Raw genomic sequence first — 26305 nt, 5'->3', positions numbered from 1 at the left:
TTACATTTAGGGCTCACACACACTTAAGATCAGTAAACTGAGGCTAAGAGAGACAAAGCGACTCTCCCAAAGTCCGGCACAGCAAGCCCGGGAACTGGAGCCAGGTCCGGGGCACATCCCCCCGTTCTCAAATGGAAAATTCCCCAGGATAAGCCATTTGGTAGGCCGTAAAGCAAGCTACATTAAATTTTAAATAATTGAAATCCTATAAAGCACATTTCTGACTACTAGGGAATTAAATTAGAAATTAATAACAGAAGGAAAGTTGGAAAATTCTCAAATAACTGAAAAATAAACAACACACTCTTAAATCACCAATGGGTCAAAAACGTCATAAGAGAAACTGAAAGCACTTTGAGACAGATGAAAACAGAAACACAACACACCAAAACTTACGGGATGAACAGCTAAAGCAGAACTTGGAAGGAAGTTATGACTGTAAATGCTTATGTTAATTTAAATTTTTTCTCTAATTCTCCACCTCGAAAAACAGAAAAAGAAGAACAAAGTAAACCCAAAGCAAGCAGAAACAAGGATGTATAAGGATTAGAGTAGAAATAAATAGGAGTAGAAAAAACAATAGAGAAAATCAGTGAAAGCAAAAGATGGTCCTTTGAAAGCTCGACATTCACAAATCTTTAGCCAGATGAACTAAGCATAACGGAGGGGAAAAAACTTGAACTACTTAAGTCAGAAGTAAAAGAAATAACATCGCCAATGCCATTGCCAAAATAAAAAGAAGTATAAATGAGTACTATGAACAACCAACCATACACCAACAAATTACGTAATTTAGATGAAATAGGCAAATTTCTATAAAATTGATGCAAGAAGAAACAGTAAATATGAATAGGCCTATATAAAGAAAAGCTCAGGGATATTAGTGGAATGAACATAAAGTTGGACCAGGTGGATCAGGCCGACTTTATTAATTCAGGACCACTAAGCAGAGATTCTGGACCTGACGTTGTAGCTCGAGGGGTTAGAAAGCATTCTCAGTTAGTTTGGTCCGTTGGACCAAAAGGGGATGCACGCTAAGTGAAGGTGAAACATCGAGGGAAATTAGCCTGTTAGAGTGGGTTTGTCATGTAGGACCTGCCCACCCATGCCAGGAGGACCCAAAGGACGCACTTCTCACAACTGGGAAAAATACATGTGTGAGGGGAGCTCCAGGGTCCTTGAATAGCCCTGGGGCTCCTCTTTTCTGTAGTGAGAAGTTACAGTGAAAGCTAGGGCCACTGAACTGGGATCCTTCATCGCAGGAGGGCTAATTGCGTCTTGGAATGGCAGGGGCCAAATAATGGTCCTCACCGGTCAAAGACAGAGGGTGGCGGAGCCAAACACATCACCAGGACAATCTCATTCACAGACGCCTTTGGCTCTGGCTAGTGGATCATGGTGCTCCTGGAAGAGAAGCAGATGAGCTGTCTGTTTGGTTCTTTTGAAGATTTTCATTTATTTGTTTTTAAAGAGTGGAGAAAGGAGGGAGAAAGAGAGGGGAAAAAGATGTGAGGGAGATACATCCATCAGTTGTCTCTCACACACACCCCCAGCCAGGGACCTGGCCTGCAACCCAGGCACATGCCCTGACCAGGAATTGAACCAGCAACATTTTGGTTCACAGGATGACACTCAGCCCACTGAACCACACCAGTCAGGGCTAACATGGGCAGTCTATTAAACTCCTACTTAATCTATATAAGCAGAAGAGTCCTAGGTCAAGTAAGCAGAAATATCAATTGAATCACCAACACAAAGAGTCATGGCTCCTTAACTGTGTTCCTGACTGAGCCAGTCTGCAGACCCCTTGAGGAAGGACCCCAGTACACTACCCAAACTGTATACTGTTAATTTTTCTCCTGGCTTTCCCCCAAGGCACCTACAGTCTTTCACCCATGTAACCCTGCCGTGGGGAAAGGAAAATAATCAGACTCGGGAAATTCCTGGCCCCTGCCATTCCAAGACGCAATTGGCCCTCCTGCAATGAAGGATCCCAGTTCGGTGGCCCCAGTTTTCACTGTAACTTCTTACTACAGAAAAGCGGAGCCACAGGGCTATTCAAGGACCCTGGAGCTCCCCTCACACATGTATCTTTCCCACTTGTGACAAGTGTGTGGTCAGCGCGGCTGCGCGGCGAGGCCCGACGGCCCGGTCCGGCGCGCTGCGCGGCGGCCGGCGGCAGCACCATCCACGGTGGGCTCGGGAGACGGAGGCCGGGCTCAGCGCGGGCTCCCCGGCATGCCCCGGCCGGCCGCCGCCTCAGAGCCGGGCCGCGCACGTAGGGTGGCTCCGCAAGCGCCGGGATGCGGACCGGGCCTTCCGTCACACCACGGTGCTCCGATGCACTGCGCGCCCGGGCACCTCCGCCCCGTGCCCCGCGCCCCCAACAGAGCGCGCGGTCCCTGCCGCCCGGCCATCGCGGGCCCATGGACGCGGCCTCCTGGGCACGCTGCCTACCTGCGCTCGGGCCCGCCTCTCAGGTGCCGGGCCGCTTCGGGTCCCTGCGGTCGGGGCGCCACCAGTGCCCCGGGCGCCCCGCGGCCGCAGCAGATGCTACTGGAGCCTCTACGCACTCCCGGGGCGGGGCAGTCTGGTGGGCGGGCGTAGGGGAGGAGGAAGCCAGAGGGGCAGTGATCGGCGGCCCTGTCGGCCAATGGCAGCGCCGATCTTCGCCTACCAAAGGAAGCCCTCGGCCAGTGGCAGCCAGGGGCGGGGACAAAGGGCAGGGCGTAAGGTCACTTGCGTACGGTGGGGCGCGGGGATGGGGCCTTCAGGTTGGGTGGGCTATCCACTATCATACTGTGTGATCTTGGGCAAGTCACTAAGCCTCTCTGAGCTCCACTCAGCAAGTATTTATGAAGCACTTGCTATGTGTCAGTCACTGTGTTAAGTTCCAGGAAGGAAAGGAACTCACATTGTGGTAGTTGAAACAGACATGTAGCAAATATACACGACAGAACATAATACAAGTTGTGATTAGTTCCATTAAAGAAAATAACAAATTATGCAAAAGAACAGCAAGCAAACTGTATTTTTCAAGACAACCAGAGAAAATTAGGTATGGCCTGAGTAAAGACAATGCTAAGGCATCATTGCTGGGGGTGATAAGACATTGAAGGTATATTTTAAAGACCCTATATGTTAGGGATTCATGATTTAGTATTTACAGGTAAGTGACATGAGTTCTAGGATTTGCTTTAAAATACGTAAGCTAAAACAATTGGTTGGGGAATAGAAAGGCATGCTTTTAAAGCTGATCTATTATGTTATCCTCTCTATGTCCAATAATTCTATAATAAAAAGTTTCAAAAGAAAGGGAGAACAGAGCAGGACAGGGAGCCTAATTCCCCCTGGGCAGTCAGAGGAGCCCTCCGACATCTGGGCTGACACTCAGTGTTGGGTAGGAGGAGGCCAGGAAAGAAGATGAGCAAATGCTTTTCATGTGCAAAGCCCCGAGGTGGGAAAGAAGGCAGCATGCGCAAGGAAATGCAGAGAGGCCAGTGTGGCCACAGCAGAAAGATGAGGGTAAAGAGATGCCACACCGTACGTGTCCTTCCACAACCCCTCCTCAGGCACCCAAGAGCAGTGGGGCCGGAGGGGCCGCTGGGAAGCCATCCCCTTGGCTCAGGCCCCAGAAATCACTGCAGAACGCTGTACAGGAGAGTGGAACTGGATGACTGCACATGGACTTGCAGGAGACGCAGATGTTCAGCAGGGTGTCCCAGCATTGTTCTTTGGGGCACAGCTCCATGGTGACCCCCATCAGCAGGCCCTGTGGAGCTGAGAGGCAGCGAGCATGAGGACAGCTGGCACCCCACCGGAGGTGGAAACAGGCAGCCTCTCCCGTTCACGTCCACACTCTCTGTCTCAGTGAGCAAAAGAAGAACTAGATAATACTGGCTTCCACCCACTGCTGCAGTTGCCAGGGGGTCTGGGGCAGCCACCTCAGCTCCCTGAGCCTGCGTCTCCAATCTCCCCTGCATCACCAGTGCCCTGCTTGATGCAGCTCGCTGCCCTCTTGAACGTGGCGTGCCTCTTCCTACCACAGGACCTTGGCACATGCTGTTCCACTTACATAAAATGTCCTCTTCCCCTCCTGGCTGGTTATTTCCTCCTCATCCTTTAGATCTCTGCTTCAACTTCATTTCCTCAGGGGAGCCTTTCTGACTCCCCCACCCAGGCAAGGAGACACGCCTTCTGCATACAGATATGCCCTTTACTTGTCACTTCACTTTTATGAGTGTGATTATTTGATATTAACTGTGAGCATCATGCAGCAGGGGCTCCGTCTAATTTTTTGTTCACTGCTGAGACCTGAGGACCTAGATAGTGCCTAGGACAAGTAGGCGCTCATTAAATGAATAAATGAAAAGAAAAGCAGACCTAGTGTCCAGCATACAGCAAGCACTCAATAATTGACAATGTCCCTCCATTTTTTAACTGGGTATGAAACACACGCAATGTTGTGTGCAACACACACAAATCTCAAGCGTGCAGCTAGGTAAGTTTTTCTTTATGTATACAGCGGTCCCTCTTTTTCTCTGGGGGATACATTCCAAGACTCCCAGGGGATGCTTGAAACTGCGGAGAGTACCAAATCCGATATATGCTGTTTTTTTCTTACACATACATACCTATGGTATGTGTTTAACTTGTAAATTAGGTACCGTAAGAGATTAACAATAACTAATAATAAAACAGAACAACTATAACAATGTACTGTAATACAAGTTACGTGAATGTGGTCTCTCTCAAAAGGTTTTATTCTACTGCGCTCACCTTTTCACTTCAAGAAACAAAGTTACGCGTCTCCTCGCTGTGTCTGCCTGGTGGGCGTCACCGCCTTTGTGCTTTGGGGCCGTTACTAACTAGAACAACGCAGCTGTGCAGCGCCGCCACGGCTGCTCCGCTAATCCGCGTGACCAGTGGGTCAGGAGTGCGCTCTGCGGAGATGCTGGGCAAAGGGCGGTTCGCGTCCCAGCAGGACGGAGCTGCGCAGTGTGAGAGAGCATCACGCTACTCAGAACGGTGCACAGTTTGAAACTATAAATGGTTTATTTCTGGAATTTTCCATATAGTATTTTTGGACCATGGCTTACTGAGTGGTGCTGAAAGTGCTAAAAACAAAACTCTGGGTAAGAGGGGCCACCGCACGTCTCTGACGCTACCACTCACATGAAGGCACAGAGCATTTCTTGCACAATAAAGAGTCCCTTGGGCCCTGCTTCCAGAGGTAACTTCTCTTCTGTCTTTTATCACTGTAGGTTGTCCGTTCCTGAACTTCTTGTCTGTTTGCATTGTCCCCACGAGGGATCAGGGACTCCTTCCTGTTGCGGTCGGTCAGCTTCACATCTGTGCTGGCGCTGGTGAACTTCCCCATGGTACGAACGCGTCGCCTCCACCACAGTGTTCTGTCTGATCCCACGACAGTTGCTTCCCCAACAACTTCGCCTTTTAAACATTCTGCAAGGTGCTTGTTTATTTACTTACTTTTTAATGAAAGGAAGCTGAGAAAAGGCCGGTGGCTCCCTGTTTAACATAGCAACTCAAACACACGGGTTTACCTTCCTGCCCTCTTGAAACCCTCCTAAGAGAACAGAAAAAATATTTGTTCTCAAAGGCAATGGAAGAAGTTACTACAGCAGGGGACAGATAGCAGCAGCCTTTTGGAAGCTGGGAGGCAGATGGTGGGGTGAGTGACTTCAGTCTAAGATGTCTCTACTCTGATGTCCTAGAGGGGACGGAACCCTAGGAGCTTTCTTGAACTGAAGGCACCAAGTATCTCTGACAGTGGGGAATGGGAGGACAAAGTAATGAAAAAAGTATTGGTTAGATATTTACATAAAGAGGGCTTGCCCTCAGTCAGATTCTCATCTCCTGGCAGGCAATGGCCCTTGTCCCCCAGGCAGAAGATCAGGGGGGTCTCCTCAGACACTCTCTCCCAGCCACTAGGGGACCAAACCCACAACCCAAGCATGGGCCCCGAGTGAGAATCCAACCGGAGACTTTTCTCTTTGCCAGACGACGCCTAACCTACTGAGCCACTTCACACCAGCACAGTGCGGCCAGGCTTTTAAAAATGTCTTCTTTCCTGTCCCACTGTAATGGTGGCAAGGCCCCTCCGCCTGCAAATGGGGAGGGGTGGGGAAGCACTGAAGACTGCGGCGCATGCGTGCGTTGCACCGCCCCAGCAGAACACAAAAAGGGCGTGCTGCAGTGGTACCAAAACCCAGGAAGGTGGTTGGAAGAGAGGGACATACCCTCCTGTCCACTTCCACAGCACAGGGGTTTATGCGGGGGGAGGTGTCTTTCACATCCTTGGTTCCATTTATTCCTAGGTATTTTGTTCTTTTTGAAGCAATTGTAAATGGGATTGTTATCTTAATTTCCCTCTGATAGTTCATTTTTGGCATATGAAAATGCAACTGATTCTGGATATTAATTTTGTATCCTGCTACTTTATTGAATTCATTTATCAGTGCTAGTAGTTTTTTGGTAGAATCTTTAGGGTTCTCTCTATAAAGTATCATGTCATCTGCAAATAAACATAGTTTCACTTCTTTTCCAATTTGGGCGCCTTTTATTCTTCTTGTCTGAGTGCCATAGCTAGGAATTCCAGTGTTATGTTAAATAAGAGAAGTGAAAGTAGAAAGACAACCCACGGACTGGGAGGACATATTCACCAATATATCTGATAAGGGATTAATAGCCAAAATTTATAAAGAACTTGTAAAGCTGACCAAAAAAAACAAACAAACAAACAAACAATCCAATTAAAAAATGGGCAAAGGACCCGAATAGACACTTCTCCAAAGAAGAGATACATGTGGCCAACAGACATATGAAAAGATGTTCACTAATCATCAGGAAAATGCGAATTAAAACCACAATGACATATCACCTCACACTGGTCAGAATGGCTATCATCAATAAATCAGCAAATAACAAGGTCTGGCAAGGGTGTGCAGAAAGGGGAGCCCTCATGCACTGTTGGTGGGAATGCAGGCTGGGGCAGCCACTGTGGAAAACAGTATGGAGATTTCTCAAAAAAATGGAAAATGGAACTGCCTTATTACCCACCAATTTCACTTCTGGTAATTTATCCAAAGGATCTCAGAACACTAATTCGAAAGAATATAAGCACCCCTATGTTCATTGCAGCGTTGTTTACAACTGCCAAGATCTGGAAGCAGCCCAGGTGTCTATCATAGGTGAGCGGATAAAACAACTCTGGGACATCTACACAGTGGACTGCTACTCAGCCATAAAAAAGAAGAAAAGTTTACCCTTTGTGACAGCGTGGATGGACCTGGAGAACATTACACTAAGTGAAACAAACTAGTCAGAGAAAGAGAAACACCATATGATTTCACTCATACGTGGAATCTAATGAACAAACTGAACTAAGAAGCGAAACAGAGACAGACTCATAGACGGAGAGCAGGATGACAGCTCAGCTGAGCGTGGGGGAGAGGCGGTGGAGGGATCAAGCAAAAAGGAAAAAAACACTCATGAACAGGGACAACAGTGTGGTGATTGCAGCAGGGAGGAGAGGGTATAAGGGGGCTAAATGGTAATGGGAAAATTACAATAAAAGAGAGCAAAATTTCTTTTAAAACTTTCAATTTTGAAAAAATATAATACTCAGAATGAAAGCATCAGGAGAAGGTCTGTAAAATGTAACTGAAGTAAGTTCCCAGAAAATAGGGATAGAAAAGACAAAAAAATATGGAATCATTTCAAGAGGTCCAAAGCTTGACTAACAGGAATTCTGAGAAAACAGATTTAAGGGACATTAGCTTCCAGATTCAAAGTGCCAATCAGGGATCTGGTACAACAACTTCTCACAAACCAAGATTCATTATCATGATGTTTAAGAGCCTCGGATATTTAGAGCAGATTCTAAAACCTTCTTGAGAACAAGCAAGTGACCTACAGAGCTTGGATAGCTAGGAAGTAAGTGGCCACCTCAAGTCAAAACTGAGCTGTGAAGAGAATGTTGTCAGGAAAGATGGCAGAGTAGGACGCTCCCGTGATCTGCCCCTCCACCTACTGGGCTGGTAGCATCTGTCCGAAGTAGCTGTTTTGGAGCTCTGGGATTGAGAAGCTAGCAAAATTTTGGTGCATTTCAGCCTATTTCATGGTGGGGGTTAGCTCTGTCCAGCTCCCAACATATAGGCATCAATGGGGACAGCTGCTCATGTTCCTGGTGCAATCTGCTGGAACCTGAATGGGCAATAAGGATGTTGTCCTCCAAATATCAGGATTGTAAGTTCTGATTGCCTTTGCTGCTTTTGATTTCTGAGGGACCAGCACAGAGGGTGGTGGCCATTGTTTCAATCCCTAACAGCTGCTGTGGCTTCCAGGCTATTAAAGAGATACTACTCAATCCTCTATGCACCTTTCAGGAGCCGGACATTTAAAGATATTTTTGTCGCATCACCAGCTGACTACAGAGATAAAGGAACAGAAACTTCAGTGGCCACACAAAAGGAACACATACTTGGCAAAAATAGTTTGGAAAAGTCGCCAATGAAGCCCAGCCCTCAGCAATCCCTGAAGAGTGGGAGAACTAGATGTCCAGAGTTACCGCAACAAAATGTCTAGTTCTCAACAAGGTGCAAAGTATACAAAGAAATAGGAAAACATGGCACATTCGCAGAAAAAAAGAATATGTCAGAAACCATCCCTGAGGAAGTCTCAACAAAGGAAATGTTGGTCAAAGATATTAAATCACCTGTCTTTAATATGTTCAATAAGCTAAAGAAAACCATGGACAAAGAACAAAAGGAACTCAGAAAAATATATGAGCAAAATGAGAATATGAATTTAGAGGTAAAAGTGGCATACAAGGAACCAAGACCTCTAAGCACCCTTCAGTAGGTGAATGTATAAATAAACATATATCCAGACACTAGAAGGAAATGTTAGCAAGTCATGATAAGACATGGAGGAGTCTTAAATGCATATAGCTAACGAAGAAGCGAAGCTGAGAAGCTACTGTATGATTCTAGATATATGACATTCTGGAAAAGGCTAAATTATGGAAACAAAAATCAGTGGGGGTCAGGGATTGAGGAGAGGGAGAGATAAAGGCAGAGCACAGCGGATTTTGCAGGGCAGTGAAACTATTCTTTATAATACTATCATGATGGATCTATGTTATGCATTTGTCAAATCCCAGAGAATGGACACCACCAAGAGTGAACCCCAATGCAGACAATAGACTTTGGATGCTAATTACGTATCATTGTGGGTTCAACAATTGTAACAAATGTACCACAGGGCACAGGACGTTGATAGTGAGGGAGGCTGTATGTGTTTGAGGGGAGGGGATATATGGGAATTTCTGTACTTTCCATTCATCTTTTTTGTTAAACCAGAACTACTCTTTAAAAAGTCTATTAAAATGGAGACAAAAAGAAATTCTGGAATTGAAAAGTCCAATAACTGAAGTAAAAAAATCTCTCTGGAGGCATTCAATAGTGGATTTGAGCAGGCAAAAATAGGGTCAGTAAACCTAAAGGTAAAACATTTGAAATTATTTAGCCTGAGAAGCAAGTGAAAAAAGAATGAGGAAAAATGAACAGAGCTTGAGGAACTTGTGGGACCCCATCAAACACACCACCATATGCTCATAGGAATTCCGGAAAGAGGAGAGAGAGAAAAGGGGCACAAAAATTTAAGAAATAATGGCTGAAAGCCTCTCAACTCATAGGAAAGTCATAAGTATACACGTTTAAGAACCTCAATGAACTCCAATCAGGACAAACTCAAAGAGACCCAAACTGAGACACATCATAATAAAACTGTCAAAGCCCAAAGAGTAAGAGAAAGTTGAGAAAGCAGCAACTTGTTCTCTACAGGGGATTCTTAATAAAATGAACTGATTTCTCATCAGAAACCACTGAGGCCAGAAAGCAATAGGATGATATATTTAAAGTCCTAAAAGAAAAGATAAAGAACACTTGTCAATCAAGAATTGTGTATCCAGCAAAACTAGTTTTCAAAATTGGAGAAACTGAGACATTTCCAGATAACCAAAAGCTGAGGCCGTTCATTACCAGTAGATCTGCCCTTCAAGAAATGTTAAAGAGCGTTCTTCACGCTGAAGCCATTAAGAAAAATAAGGAACACTGGTGAAGACAACTATACAGATAAATATAAAAACCAGTGTTACTGTACTTTTTGTGTAGTTTGTATCTCCTTTTACTCTATATGACTTAAGGGACCAATGCAATGCATAAAACAATAATTATAAACCTATGTCAGTGGACATAAAATGTACAAAGAAACACTGTGTGACAATAATACAATCAGAGGGGACAGAGATATAGGAATAGAGTATTTGTAAACCACTCAAACTAAGTTATTATTTTTCAAACAAGATTCTCATAAATCAAAGATATTAATTGTAACCCCCAAGTCAATCACTAAAAAATAAATTTAAAAAATACAGAAAAGGAAAGAAAAAGAGAATCAAAATGGTGCACAATAAGTAATCAACTAAACACAAGAAAGGGCAGTAATGGATGATGTCAAAAGCATGATGGTGGGAGAGATTCTGCTGGTCTTTCCCCTTGAAGTTACAACAAGTTGAACATCTATAATTCAGCAAAGGGTCCCCTGCTCAGCACACAAACACATCTGGGAGATCCACACATTGAAACATCCGAAGGTGGGTAAACCAGAGTGAACAGGGGAGAAAGAAAGAGAGAAGAGCAGAGACAGGGGCAACGGACACAGCCAGGAGCTCGCTGTGTGTCTCAGGAGAGGGGAGGAGTCAGATTGCAGCAGGCACTCCCTGAAAACCTGTGGAGCAGAGAGGGAGAGGAAGCGCCCCTGCCTGCATGGTCAGCACATACTGACCCAGTGACCGGGGCAGAGATGGAGAACAGAGGTGTAGCCATGGTTGTCTGGTAGCTGCCATTGCCAGGCACAAATGCAAAGCCACAGGTCCTGGCTGCCTCCCATCACCCTCTGAGAGCTAGCAGCAGGCCCCTAAAAAGCTGTAACAGCCCTGAGACCTGCAGAGACAGAAGCATTTCTCCTTGGGTGGCAGGCACATGCTGTGGCTAATCCCAGGGACCGGGTGGAGCTAGAGAGGTCTGGCAGTCACCATTACTGGGAGGAGAACAAAGCCAAAAAGGCACAAGCCAGTCTCTCCCCACCCACCCTTCCCCAACGCACCTGTCCGTGCGCGCCCAGGGCGAGGCCCATGGGACAGCTGCAGCAGTGCCGCACTGCTGGCAGCGTCCAGTTGCAGAGGACAATGCTGGCACGTCATGGGCTCTGGACCTCATGGGACACAACATCCCCCCCCCTGGGGGTGACACTATGAGACAAAGCCCAGCTGGTCACAGAGAAGATGCTCACCTCCCAGGGAATACGGGGCATTTTTCTGCTCCCCTGCTGAGATCTGAGACGCCAGAGCAGTGCAAGAGAAACTTAAAAACTTGCGTTTCTGTGTCACCTACTGGGAAATAACAGAAAGACCTCTTCTAATCAACTTACTAAATACAGAAGTGGCACTCTTACTTTTTTCTTTTTTTAAAAAAGCAGATTTCATTCTTATAAATACCTGTGCAGAGAAAGAATCCATCAAATACCATGGTAACCAAGGTGACAAGGCAGCGCAGAAAACATGAAAACGCTCCAGAAAATAAATTTAAAGATGTGGAAATATGTGATTTTAATGACAGAGAATTCAGGATTACAGTTCTGAAAAAACTCAACAAGAGGCGAGAAAACACAGATGGGCAGTTTAATGAACACTGAAATAAGATCAAAAAACAGAAGGAGTGTTTTGCCAAAGAGATTGAGACCTTAAAAAAGAAGCAAATAGAGATTCTGGAGATTAAAAATTCAATAAGAGAGATGAAGAATGAATTAGAAAACTTAGGAAATAGAGCTGACCAAATGGAAGAAATAATTAGTGATATCAAAGATAAAACTCTGGAAGTGATGCAGATAGAAGAGAGAGATTTTAGAGTAAAATAAATAAACAAGTAAATAAATAAACGCTATGAGAACTACCTGACTCCCCCAGAAAAAGCAATATAATAGTTATACCAGAAGGGGAAGAGAGGGAGAAGGGAACAGAGAGCCTACTCTAATGAATAATTGATGAGAACTTTTCAAACCTATGAAAAGAGCTAGATCCTCGAATCCAAAAAGCAAGCAAAGTACCTAATTATCCAAATCCTAAAATGCCATCTGTAAGGCACATTATACTGAAACTGTCAAAAGTTAATGGCAAAGAAACAATTCCCAAGTTAGCCAGGGAAAAGAATATAATAACCTATACAAGAAAGCCCATTACGTTACTATTGAATTTTTAAGCAGAAACCCTACAAGCTAGGAGAGAGTGGAATCAAATATTTAACTGATTGAAAGAGAAATTACCAGCCAAGGATAATATACCCAGCAAAGTTATCCTTTAAATATAAAGGAGGACTAAAGACTTGTCCAAGCATACAGAAACTGAGAAAGTTTACAACCACAAGACCTGCCTTACAGGAAATATCGAAGGGGGTTATTATAACTAAAACAAACAAAAAGACAAAAGGATACAGAATTATGAGTAAGAAGACTAACAGAAAGAAGCAGGAAATTGCAACCCTGATTCAGAATAGGGTATTATACACTTAAATATAAACATAAAAGGGGGAGGAGGTAAAGGTCTGAAATTGCAAAGGGGAATGGAGATAAGATGCACATAGAAGAAAAGAACTACAGTATATATGAAACTTTCTTTTGCATAAGCCTAAAAGTACCCCCCCACACACACACAAAAAGTTTTTTTTAAAGCAGTACTGAGACACATGACCTAAAAAAGAGAAAACATAGGGGAAAAAAAATCATAGGATACCACCCAATTAAAACACACAGAAACACAAGGGAAAAGAAACAACGCAGATACAGAGCTATCAGAAAACAAAAGATAAAATGGCTATAGGAAATTCTCATACGTTGAAAATCACCCTAAATGTAAAGGAATTGAACTCTCTGATAAAAAGTCATGGAGTAGCAGACTGGATTAAAAAATAAAATCCAACCATATGCTGCCTAAGAAGACACATCTTAGCTCTAAGGAAAAATATAGATTCAAAGAGAAAGGGTGGAAAATGATTCTCTCAGCAAGTGGCACCCAGAGAAAAGCAGGTATGGCCATACTTATATCTGACAAAAGAGATTTCAAGATAAAAAGGTAACAAGAGACAATGATGGATACTTCATAATGATAAAAGTGACAACAGATCAAGAAGACACAGCAATTATCAAGATATATGCACCCAACTCAATAAAGGCAACCAACCAAATGGGAGAAAATATTTGCAACCACCTTCCATAAAAGGACAATATCCAAAATATATAAATAAATCATACAATTCAACAACAACAGAACAATTTAATTTTTTAAAAATGGGCAGAGAACCTAAACAGACAATTCTCCCAAGAAGGCATACAAAAGGACAACAGATATATGAACACAGCTCAACTTCATTAACTATTAGGGAAATGCAAATCAAAACTAAATGAGATACCAACTCACACTGTTAAAATTGCTGTTACTAGTAAGACGAGTAGTACTAAGTGGTGCAGAGGTAGTGGAGAATAAGGAACCCACATACACTGCTGGTAGAAATGTAAATTGATATAGCCACTATGGAAAACAGTATGGAGGTTTCTCAAAAAAATCAAGTCATTACCATATGAACCAGCAATTTCTCTTCTGGGTCTCCACCCAAAACATGTAAAAACATTTATTCAGAAAGATATATATGTACCCCTATGCTCACTGCAGCATTAGTCACAGTAGCCAAGACATTAAAACAACCTAAGTGTCCTCAGATAGATGACTGGATAAAGAAAACGTGGTACATACATATAATGCAATACTACTCAGCCACAAGAAAAGATGAAATACTGCCACTTGCGACAAATAGATACATCTTGAGAATATCATGCTAAGAAAAATAAGTCAGCTGGAAAAAGTCAAGAACCATATGATTTTATTCATGTGGGATATAAAACTGAAAGCAACAAACAAACAGATGAAAAACTCGTAAGCACAGACAACACTACAGTGGCTGCCAGAAGGACAGGGGCTGGGTGGGTGTGTAGTAAAGGGCAATGGGGTTCAAATACACGGCCACAGGAAGGGGTTTGACTGTGGGTGGCGAACACACATACAATGTACAGATGCTGTGTTATAGAACTGTACACTTGAAACCTATACAATTTCATTAACCAATGTCACCCCTATAAATTTTTCTTTAAACAGAAGTCTTCAAGAATTAAAAAGAAGAGAGGACGTCTGGCCAAGATGGAGGCATACGTAGATACAGCTTGCCGCCTCATACAACCATAAGAAGGATCACAGCTGACCCCAAAACAAAAAACAGAACTGCCAGAAAATTGAACTGTATGAAAGTCCAACAACCAAGGACTTAAGGGAGAAATATTCATCCAGATGGGTAGGACGGGTAGAAACAGGGAGCTGGGGTGGAGAGGAGATGGTGTAGTGGTGGTGGCAAGGCAGCTGCGGCATCTGGCAGAACAGGTGGTCCCACATTCAAGTCTGGTGGATAAAAGCCAGGAGGGACACCTGGGGAGCGATTCCAGACCCAGACGAGACTCTGCAACCCAAAGTTCCAGTGCTGGGGAAAAAAAGCCTCATAGCTTTTGGCTATGAAAACCAGTGGGGCTTGGGGTGGCAGAAGAAACTGCCCATCTCTCAGGAGAGTCTGTTTAGAGGGCCCCCACAGTCCCAGAATAATTGCAAACGCACCCACTCTGGGAACCACCATGTAGGAAACAGCTAGAGAGGTACCAGGTGCATATGGGAAGTGGGTAAGGTGACTGGAAACAGGCTGAGTGCTGAGCAAGCGACATTGTTCCCTCTCTGACCCCATCTACATACAGTGCCACAAAGCAGTGAAACAGAGGGCCACACCTTGGCAATACCTAAGGCTCTTCCTCTTACAACATAACAGGTGCGCCAAGACAGGGCGTCAAAGCAGCTCTACCTAATACACAGAAACAAACACAAGGAGGCTGCCAAGTTGAGGAGACAATAAAATATGGCCCAAGTGAAAAAACAGATCCAAACTCCGGAAAAAGAACTAAATAAAATGTAGACAGACAACCTGTCAGACACAGAGTTCAAAACTCTGGTAATAAGGATGCTCAGGGAACTCATTGAGTACAGAAAAGGCATAAGGGAAAAAAATGAAGGATACACTAAGTGAAATAAATAAAAGTTCACAGGGAACCCCTCGTAAAAGGAAGAAAGCTGGGGTTTAAATCAATGATTTGGACATAGGAAGAAATAAACACTCAACCAGTACAGAATGAAGAAACAAGAATTAAAAACAACAGAGAATAAAAGTCTCTGGGACATCTCCAAATGTGCCAACATCTGAATCATGGTAATGCCAGAAGGAGAAGAGAAAGTGCAAGAACTTGAAAACTTATCTGAAAAAATGATAGAAAATTTCCCTAATTTGGCAAAGAAAATAGACATACAAGTCCAGGAAGCAAAAAGAATCCCAAACAAGATAGACAAAAAGAGGACCACACCAAGACACATCATAATTAAAAATGTCAAAGGTGAAAGATAAAGAGAGAATCTTAAAAGCAGCACAAGAAAAGCAGAGAGTTACCTACAAAGGAGTTCCCCTAAGACTATCAGCTGGTTTCTCAAAAGGAACTTTGTAGGCAAGAAAGGACTAGTAAGAAGTAACCAAAATGAAAAAAGCAAGGACCTACAACCACGATTACTCTAGCCAGCAAAACTATCATTTAGAATGGAAGGGCAGATAAAGTGCTTCCCAGACAAGGTAAAGCTAAAGGAGTTCATCATCACCAAGCCCCTATTATATGAAACGTTAAAGGCTCTAATTTAAGAAAAAGGAGAAAATCAAAACGATGAACAGTAAAATCACAACAAATTCACAACTATCAATAACTGAATCAAAAAAACAAAGCAAACAACCAGAACAGGAACAGAACCATGATTGTGGAGATCATATGGAGGATTATAAGCAGAGAGGGGGGAGGGGGAGAACGGAAGAAAAGGTACAGGGATGAAGAAGCATAGTTGGTAGGTACAAAATAGACAGGAGGATATTAAGAATAGTAAAGCAAATGGAGAAGCCAAATAACTTATATGCACAACCCATGGACACGAACTAAGGTGGGGCACCTGTTGGAGGGAAGGGTGGTACCAGGTGAGGGGGGCACTGGGAAGACAGGGGCAAAGGGAAAAAATTGGGACAACTGTAATAGCATAATCAATAAAATATACTTTAAAAAGAATTTTTAAAAGAAAGCTAAACAATAAATGGCAGTAATGGAGGAATTGAGGGACAAAAAACACATAAAACATACCAAAAACAAATAGGTAAGTGACAAAAGTAAATCTTTTAACAGTAATCATGTTATCGTGAATGAACTAAACTCCCCTATTAAACAGCAGAAACAGGCATATTAAATTTAAAAAGAAAATAGTATTCATCTATGTGCTGCCTGCAAGAGACTTACTTACTTTAGATAAAAGAACACAAATAGATTAAAAATAAAACAATGAACAAATATAGTCCATGGAGGTAATAACCAAAAGAGAGCTAAGGTGGCTATATTTTTGTTCAACAAAATAGACTTTAAAAGAAGTTAAAGGAGACAAAGAAGGACAATATATATTGATAAAAACTTGATACAGCAAGAAGATAAAACAATTATAAACGCATATGCACATAATAACAGAGCCCCAAAATATATCAAATAAAAATGACAGAATCAAAGGGAGAAATAAATAGTTTTACAATACTATTTGTACACTTCAATATCCCATTTTCAGTAATGGGTAGAAAAAAACAAAAACATCAGCAAGAAAAGAGGGGACTTGAACAAAACTATGAACCAATTACATATAATAACACTATAAACCAATGATATACAACAGACATATACAGGGCACGACAGTCAACATCAGCAGAATACACATTCTCCCCAAGTATACACAAAACAGTCTCCAGGACAGACAATCCATCAGGTCACAATAGAAGTCTTAATAGGATTTAAAAGATTGAAACCACCCAAAGTATTTTTTCTGATCAAAATAGAATGGGACGGAAAATTTGTAACAGAAGGAAAACTGGAAAATTCACACACATGTGGAAATTAAACAATACACTTCTAAACAAGTCAAAAGGGAAATTAGGAAATATCTTGGGATAAATAACAACAAAAACACAACATACCAAAAGTTACGGGACACCGTAAAAGTAATCCTAAGAGGGACATTTATAGTTGAAAATACATATACTAAAAGAGGAGAAATTCTCAAGCATAACCTAATAGTACACCATGAGGAACTAGAAGAAGAGAGCAAACAAAACCCAAGGCTATCATAAGGAAAAAATAGTACATATTAAGGAAAACTTCCCAATTTGGCAAAGGAAGTAGCCATACAAGTCCAGGAAGCACAGAGAGCCCCAAACAAGCTAGACCCAAAGAGGACCACACCAAGGCACGTCATCATTAAAATGCCAAAGGTGAAAGGTAAAGAGCATTAAAAGCAGCAAGAGAAAAGCAGAGAGCTACCTATAAAGGGGTGCCTATAAGACTTATTAGCTGATTTCTCAAAAGAAGCTTTGCAGGCAAGAAGGGACTGGCAAGAAGCATTCAGAGTGATGAAAAGCAAGGACCTACAACCACGATTACTCTAGCCAGCAAAGCTACCATTTAGAATGGAAGGGCAGATAAAGTGCTTTCCAGACAAGGTAAAGCTAAAGCAGTTCATCATCACCAAGCCCTTATTACATGAAATGTTAAAGGGACACATTTAATAAAAAGATGATCAAAACTATAAATGGTAAAATGACAACAAACTCATAACTATCAACAAATGAATCTAAAAACAAAAACAAAGCAAACAACTAGGACAGGAACACAACCATAGATATGGAGATCATATGAAGGACTGTCAGTGGGAGGGGGGAAAGGGAATCATGGGGGAATAGGTGCAGGTATCGAGAAGCATAACTGGTAGGTACGAAATAAACAGGGGGACGTTAAGAACAGTATAAGAAATGGAGAAGCCAAAGAAATTATATGCACGACCCATGGACATGAACTAAGGGAGGGGGGGAGTTCCTGGACAGTAAGGAGGTACTGAGCAGAGGGGAGCAAAGGGAAAAAATTACGACAACTGTAATATCATAATCAATAAAATAGAAACAAATGTAATGCACTTGATGTCAACCCCGTCTTTTTTTTTCTTTTTTAAGTATTTGCCCCCAGAGAAATACTTGCTTTCACGCAGGCACAATGCACCCAGAAGCATTTAGAAAGCTGTTCACTGAAGCATTCACTGTTTATAAGCAGCAAAACCGAGAAGTAACCTTGCTGGCCACCAATAGAGCAAAACTGTAATACATACCTGGTGGTACACTCTACCAAATGATCTTGGTATATTTGTACTTAATAACATAAAAAGAGAAGTAAGACATGTTGCCATCCAGAAAAAAATAATGTTGCAAATACGTACCAACAGGTTAGGTTAAAAAAGGTTTTAAGTGTGCATTTAAATCCATATATGTACAGAGAAATGCACAGGAGACCTGAAGGATAAATGCCACCCTGTGAACAGGGGCTGGGGCTGGAGGATGCCATGACAAGTAATAAAGGACTGTTGCTTATTCCTTATCCTGGATCACTCTGAATTCCAGTGGTGAGGAAAGAATCAGGAACTCCTCTGCTCCAAACCAGTCATCTCAGGGTCCCTGGTGGGATCCCCGAAGCCTGCCCTCCGAGCCACCTTTTGTAACATAATCCTCTTTGACACAACTCTCCTCGCCATGTGTTTATGGGGTGGCCACTACAGACCCTTAATATGAGTAGGGGAGAGAACAGTGGCTGAAGAATCCTAACTGTGTCCCTGTACAGGCAAGGGTCTCTCTTCTCTGGGGTTCAGTCTTCTCATGGTTAAAAGTGGTTTAGCTGATCACAAATCTCTTCCAGGTCTGATGCTAGGATGCAGTCCCTGGGAGAGGTTTCTGTAGCACTCTGGGGGAAAAATAAACAAAACCCACAGCTGTGGAAATAAGCTCAGAGCAGAAGGCTCAGAGAAATGTCTGCCCCTGGGACGATGACATCCCAGGGCAAAAGGCCTTCTCACTGCCTCACTGATCTCAGTGCCCTCACTTCTTAGAGAGGGGGTGACCTCGATTATCACCGCTCTATCTCCCTGGCTTGATGGCCTAAAATAAACTCAGGACCGAGAAGGCAGCAGGAAGCAGGGGCTTGCAGGAGACTGATGAGAACCAATTGGCTGAGCTTTTCTAAAGGATCCACGAGGATGAGAGGAAGAACTAGGGGGAGGGGTGGGAAGGGGAACAGATGCAGAGAGCAGCAAGCAGCGAAGGCTGTTGGCAACATCCCTGAGTCTCCCTCCTCTTTTCAAGAGCAGTTTTTTCCTGAAAGATCCCAGAAGGCAGAGGGCTGACTTAATCGCACCCACCACAAATAACCCCACTCATTATTTCAGAAACTACCATTGCAGTTGTGCCCTGGAACTCAGGTCTGTTTTAAAACCCACAATTCAACGGTCGATACAGTGAAAGCTAACATACTTTAAATTTGTGACCCCACTCATTTGAATCAAATTAATAATTAACAGACTTTTCAAAAATTTTTAACAGGTTCAACTCAAATATGCAGATTCCATTCTAGTTTATCTAAACTTAAGGATCAAAAAATAAGACCCAATCTACCAATTTTGGTAGTTGCCTGAAATAACCAGGAAACCCTCAGAATAACCCTTGCTGCCCTGGTGGGTAGCTCGGTTGGTTACAGCGTCATCCTGATACACCAAGATGCAGGTTTGATCCATGGTCAGGGCGCATACAGAATCAACCAATGAATGAAATGCATCAATAAGTGGATCAACCCTCCCTCTAAAAATATATATATGAACAATGCTTGCCAAGCTCAGGAATGAATTTCCTAAATCCAAGTTTACTATTCTGTAGGTGATTCTTTTTTTACTGTACAAAAAGTCTGATAAGTTTTATCAGCCCTTGCTTTTCACCACAGCCTGGTGAGTGACGTAAGTCAGGGATCTCTAGTCCCAATGTACAGAAAAAGAAATGAACAATACAGAGGCAAAGGGACTGTTCAAGGTCACGCAGCTGCGAGTGACAGCCAAGACTAGAAGCAAGGTGTCCTGACTGCAGGCCCAGGACCCTCATCACCACACCACTGCTTCTCAGAAAAAGGCATCCAGCCAAGAAGAGGGAATCTCCCTTGCAAACCCTACCCGCAGCCCCGAACACCTAACCAGGAAGCAGCTCCGCCTTCCCGAGAGGACCTGGCCCTTTGGTCCTAACAACCCTGTGACTTTGCAGCGGTCAGTGTCTGGTGACGCAGTTCTGTTTTGGGTTTTTTGGTTTCCAATTTTTTTGGTTTTAGATGAAAGGAGTCTTTTCCTGGCCAGTGGGAACCTGACCTCAGAGGGAGGCACGAAGTCCCAGGCCGTGAGCCCTCCACCCAACCCTCCACTCTCCTCAGCCCCGTGAACGCGCGCGGCCCTGTGGGCACTCAAGGAGCACTCGAGACAGCCAGGCGGGTGCACCTGAAAGCAGCGGCTTCCTTCGAAGGGGTTCTTCTGGAACAGCAGTGGCTAAACCAGCCCCCACACTCCCCGGAATGTGAAAGGAGCTCCCTGGGCTGATTCAGGGGTGTGGCAGAAAAATCTCTGAAGAGGATGCAGGCAGGGCAGAGGGCAAGGACACACCCCACGGGGACACAGACGGGGCTGCATCAGGAAACCCAAGAAATCAGCATGTGCCAAAGCCCTCCCAGGGTCCAGAGACTCCAGGACACTGGCTCCCGAAGGCCAGTGGGGTCGACAGCCCCACTTCTTGGGGAGCTGCCACCAACACAAACACCCCATGTCCCACGTCGCCCCAGGTGTCGGCCCAGGGCTCTGTATTCCTCAAGGCTGCGACTCTGATGCACGTTTGGGAGCTACTGGCCTCCCCTAAAGCCCTCGCCTGGCGGATAGAGCAGGAAGGGAACGACTCTCCCCAGGACCCACAGGCTCCTCAGTCCTCGAAAGTGACTGGAGAGCTGGGCCCCAAGCGCAGAAGAGGAGCCCCAGGTGAAGTTCAAGAGCAAGGCCCTCCCCCCAGACCTCAGGACCCCTCAGCTCTGCAATCCCCGACAGGGGCGATGACGCGGAGCAAGGGCAGGCTGGGTCTGACACGAGGGACACCCCGGGCCCGCTGGGGGACAAGTCTAAGTGCGGCCCTAAGTCAGACTCGGGGGGTGGGGGTGCCGTGAGGCAGCAAGATCTCCTAAAGCGCCTTGTTCCTACTAAGAAAAACCAGGCGTTGCTGAGTCACCCAAGAAGCACGAATCACACGGCAGGGCTACGGGAACGGGAAAGGATGTTATTTCTCGGCACACTCGAGCATCTTCCCTTTGTCCCGAGTCTATCAATACACTTCTCGCCCTCCCCCCGCCCCCTCCCCCAAGGACTCACGCACATTTTTTCTGTTCCTTTTCCATTTCCTTCAGATGCACCCCCACCTCCGCCCGCCTCGGGCACAAGGCAACGTCCGCTCGCTTGTCCACAGCAGAACTATGGTCTCACGGGCGTCGGGACCGGCGGGGGGGGGGGGTCGCCGGCACCCCGGGCGAGGCGCTCTGCCCGCCTCAGCCGGCCCCTCCAGACCCTCAGCGGGGTGTCCCGCGCCCGGGAACTTCCAGCCCGAAGGGGACGCCCGGGACGGCGGCTGCACTGCGCGGGGCCTGGCTCTCCGTCTCTGGGGCAGCCCTGGGACCCCCCGCCCGCTCACCTGCGTCAGGTCCTCGTCGTTGAGCAGATGCGACTCGCGCGGCTTGAAGCAGTTCTGACACTTGCTCTTGTTGAAGATGTTGGCCTGGACTTTCCTGCACGGGTTCTCCTTGGCCGCCGACAAGGTCGGCGCGGCGGCGAGGCCCGACGGCCCGCGGAGGGAGGGGCAGCGACATCATCCACGGCGGGCTCGGGAGACGGAGGCCGGGCTCAGCACGGGCTCCCCGGCATGCCCCGGCCGGCCGCCGCCTCAGAGCCGGGCCACGTACGCAGGGTGGCTCCGCAAGCGCCGGGATGCGGGCCGGGCCTTCCCTCGCACCACGGTGCTCCGATGCACTGCGCGCCCGGGCACCTCGGCCCCGCGCCCCGCGCCCTCACAGAGCGCGCGGTCCCTGCCGCCCGGCCGTCGCGGGCCCATGGACGCGGCCTCCTGGGCCCGCTGCCTCCCTGCACTCGGGCTGTTTAGTTAGGGGTCCGATTGCCCGCCGCCAGAATTACAACTCTGAATACCAGAGTTTGGTGAAAAGGAAAAGAATTGTTTATTTACACAAAGTCCTGCCTCCCCCTCCCAGACTTGGCCAGTCTTACGGAAGTCAGAAACACCGTTTCCCTACTTCCCAGGCACAGTTCAGCTTTACCAGCAGCTGCCAATCACTAGGTTCTGACTGGGGAGGCCCTTTCTGTGCTGTGGTGCCCTCCAGCTCTCAATGCAGGACCGCCTGGATTCTCAGCCTCCTTGGAAACTGCCTTCTTCCTGCAAATCGCATGGATCTCTTCTTCTCAAAGCAGTCTGGCAAGAGCCTCTTCTTAAAGCAGCCTGGAGATCCCTTCTCCAAGCCAGATGGAGGGAGCCCACAAGAGCCAGAGAGTGAGGGCGTGAGGGCCAGAGAGAGCCTTAGAGTGAGCCTCCTAGAGCCAGAGCCAGCCCAAAATGTCTGCAGCTCCTCTCTTCCTCCCTGCCTCCTCTCTCTCCCTTCGTCCTCTCAGGCCATGGGTGTTGCAAACCGTCCTGACCATTCACAGAACCCTAGTAGGCTCTGTCTGCTTCTTCCCTAGGCTCTGTCTGCTTCTTCCACACCAGCCCACAGTCCAAGATCCCTCCCATCTCCCTGAGTCTTGGAAGTAAAGCGGATCTTTGCAACAATGTATCCAGCCACTAGCTCCAGGCATGCAAGGGCATCCTGAAAGCTGCTTCCTGCTCCCTATCTCCCAGCTGCAAACTCTGCGGTTTGTTTTTGGACTCTCCTGTTTCTGTAACAGGAGGGCCTGGGCGGCCGGTGCAGGATCAGTGGCTGCGTAATTGGCAGAAGCCGTTCGCGTGCGCCTGCCCCTCCCCCAGCCCGAGATGGGGAAGCCCCGAACTGACCTCCAGAGGCGTCTGGGCGCGCCCTTCCCACAGAATCTGGGCAAGCTGGAGCGCGCGCCTTCCTCCTGCCGGCCCTCCACGTGGCCCCCCTCCCCGCGCCCCCCCCCCCTCCGGGGAGTTCCAAGTGTATCCAGGCAACAGCCCAACGGATACTTCTTGGCGAGCTCTCTCTGGCTGCTGAGGACGGTTTCTGTGCTCCCGGCCAGAGCTCCCAGACGCGCCCAATGGGCAACTGCCTGAGTGCACTCTGCCCCCACACCCCGCCCTGGGGACCAGGGGGCCAGCTCAGAGCTCCCCCAGGTGGCCAGTTTCCCTTGGTCCGCCAGCGGCACCCAGTTGTCCCTGCTCCTCCACCTCCTGCAGGGCCAGCCCGCCAGCACCTGCTCACATGCGGTGTTGCAGCCTTCGTGAGTGTCTGTGTGAGGATCCCCCAGAGCCTGTGGCGTTTGCTCGGGATCCTGAGGTCCCTTTACCAGTGGGCCTGTGGGGGGCACGGGGAGGAGGTAGGTGAGGAGGGGGGGGAGCCCACTGTGCCAGAGAGTGAGGCTGAGGGCTGTGAGGGAGCCCCGCCTACCTGCAGGCTCTCGGGGGCCCAGGGAGGCCTCCGTGCCTCGGTGCTCAGGCCTGGGCCCCTGCAGGGCACCCTCCAGGTGCAGGGCCGGGAAGACGGAAGGCGCGGTAAGGCCCAGGCCTCCGTGAGGGGCTCCCCCTCCCTTTGCAGGAAGAGGAACCCCATCACCAGCTCCTATAGCTCCACCCGAGGCTTCCCTCCGGTGGAGAGGGGGAGGCGTGCCGCCCCTTGCCACGCCGGGCTGCCCCAGAGGGCCGGGAAGACGCTGAGGCAGCAGCGCCCTGGGGCTCCCTCCTCAGCTGCCGCCCTGCCACGGAGGCTGAGCCAGCCTGAGCAGGGCCGGGGTGCCACCAGAGGGGACACAGCACCCTCCAGGCGCCGCAAAAGGAAGGTCTGCCTGCTCCCGCGCAGGCGAGGGCCCCCTCTAAGCCTGCCACCAGGTCCCGACCCCGGGTACAGGGTGACCCCAGAAGATTTGGACAGAGACCGAGAAGCGCGGTGGCGGATCCTCAGGGCTCTGCTTGGTGAGGCGTGGGCCCTCTCGGGCTGGGGGGCTCCAGAGCCTGTGCCTTCCTGCCCGCAGCCTGTGCCTGCCCTCAGTGCCCCTGTGTCCGCCGGTGCTCCAGTCACCTCTGTGCTGAGCGCCAGCCCCTCGGCCTGCACATCTGCAGGCTTGGCTGCCAGGCCAGCCTCTGACAGCGGGGTGATTCCCGTGGACACTAGCCCACCTCCCAGGCCAGCCTCTGACAACGGGGTGACCCCCATGGACACCAGCCCACCTCCCAGGCCAGCCTCTGACAGCGGGGTGACCCCCATGGACACCAGCCCACCTCCCAGGCCAGCCTCTGACAGCGGGGTGACCCCCATGGACACCAGCCCACCTCCCAGGCCAGCCTCTGACAGCGGGGTGACCCCCATGGACACCAGCCCCGCTCCCTATGCACTTCCCTCGGGGGCTCCACCCAGCTCTCGAGGCATAAAACGGGCAGCCTCAGGCCCAGCCCAGGCCCCAGTCTCCACTGTAGGCCAGCCAGCCCTGGGCAGCATCGCCCAGGCCCCCCCGGGAACGCACGCCGGCCCCAGGCCTGCCTTGGCCGCCTCGTCATCGGCTCCAGGCCCGTCTGGCACGGCCACCCAGCGCCCTGCGGGAAGCTCCGGACACAACACCCGGAAGCGCACCCGCCAGGGCACCCTGGTCACGACCCCTGGCGCCAGGGCTGGGAAAAAGCCTACGCTGGGAGGCGCTGCTGCGCCCGCCGTCATGCCCACCCACGGACCTGCACCCAAGCAGAGCTCCCATGCTTCCAGCCAAGGGCTGGGCACCACCACCACCAGCACGGTGGCCTCTACCGTGGTGTCCCTCTCAGCCTCCACCCCCAGGGGCCCTGCCTCTGCTGGGCACACGGCAACAACTCAGAAGACCACCAGCCTACCAATCCCTGGGGCAGTCGGTGCGGGCGCCAGGCCAGCCTCTGACAGCGGGGTGATCCCCATGGACACCACCCCAGCTCCCTAGCTCTCCTCTCTGAGGGCTGCATAGAGAACAGGAGGTTGGAAATGAAGGCGCGGTGCAGGCTGTTAAGAAGGAGGAATCCTTGTGGGCTTTCTGGGAAAGGAGGAAGCTGGGAGCTGGAGAAATCAAGGAAGAGGAGCACAAACGGTAAGGATCTGCGTCCCTGTGATGGCCGACTTTCTCCTCTTACATTATGTCATGTTGTATGACTTGAGGGGACAAAAAAGTAGAGCACAGTCTCCCAGGTGCTGATGCCAAAGGTGCCCCTTGGGTTTGGCAGCCAGGCCAGGACCCCTGCTCCCCGGAGTGGCCTTCAGCCTGACAGCCTCCTCCCCTCTTCAGCACTGCAGTTCCTGACTTCTGGTCAGAGGCGGATTAAGGCGGGTGGAGGCCCCCGACGGGGAAGTAGATATTGGTTGGGCCCCTTAAAAATAAGGAGAGAGCCAGGGAAAAGAAAAATCCGCATTTCCCATATTTTATGCAGCGTAGTAATGAAAGCAAACTTGGTGTCATTAGAGGAAAGCGTCAAGTTGGGGTTTTGCGGGGCCCTTCAGAAGTCGGGGCCCAGGGTGCGCGCCCGCTGCGCCCACCCTTCAATCCGCCTCTGCTTCTGGTAGGGCTGCAGGGCCCCAATTACTCGTTTAGAATTGATATTTTAGAAGAACTCAGAATGATTCATTTAAGATTCATTCCTGTTTAAATCAGTAGTGTGTTACTTTTTCTTGTTGACCTGTATTTCGTCGCATGGCTCTACCACAGTTTGTTTATTCACGTGCCATGAAAGGTCTGACAAGTGTCAACATTTGTTTTTTATGCCAACTCTTCTAATAGGTAACCACTGGTATCTCCTTGGGGTATGGATTTGTAGCTTCCTAGTGATGAATGAGGATTTTCTTTTCCTATGCTTATTAGCATGCACAGGTTTTCTTTGGGGCAGAATCTTCAGGCGTCTTTCCCACTTAAATGGGCGGTTTTTGTTCTGTTGTT

This window comes from Furipterus horrens, unplaced genomic scaffold (genome assembly GCF_987537825.1).
Source record: "Furipterus horrens unplaced genomic scaffold, mFurHor1.1.pri manual_scaffold_11, whole genome shotgun sequence".
In the NCBI taxonomy this organism is placed as follows: domain Eukaryota; kingdom Metazoa; phylum Chordata; class Mammalia; order Chiroptera; family Furipteridae; genus Furipterus; species Furipterus horrens.
This window is presented reverse-complemented; position numbering follows the sequence as displayed.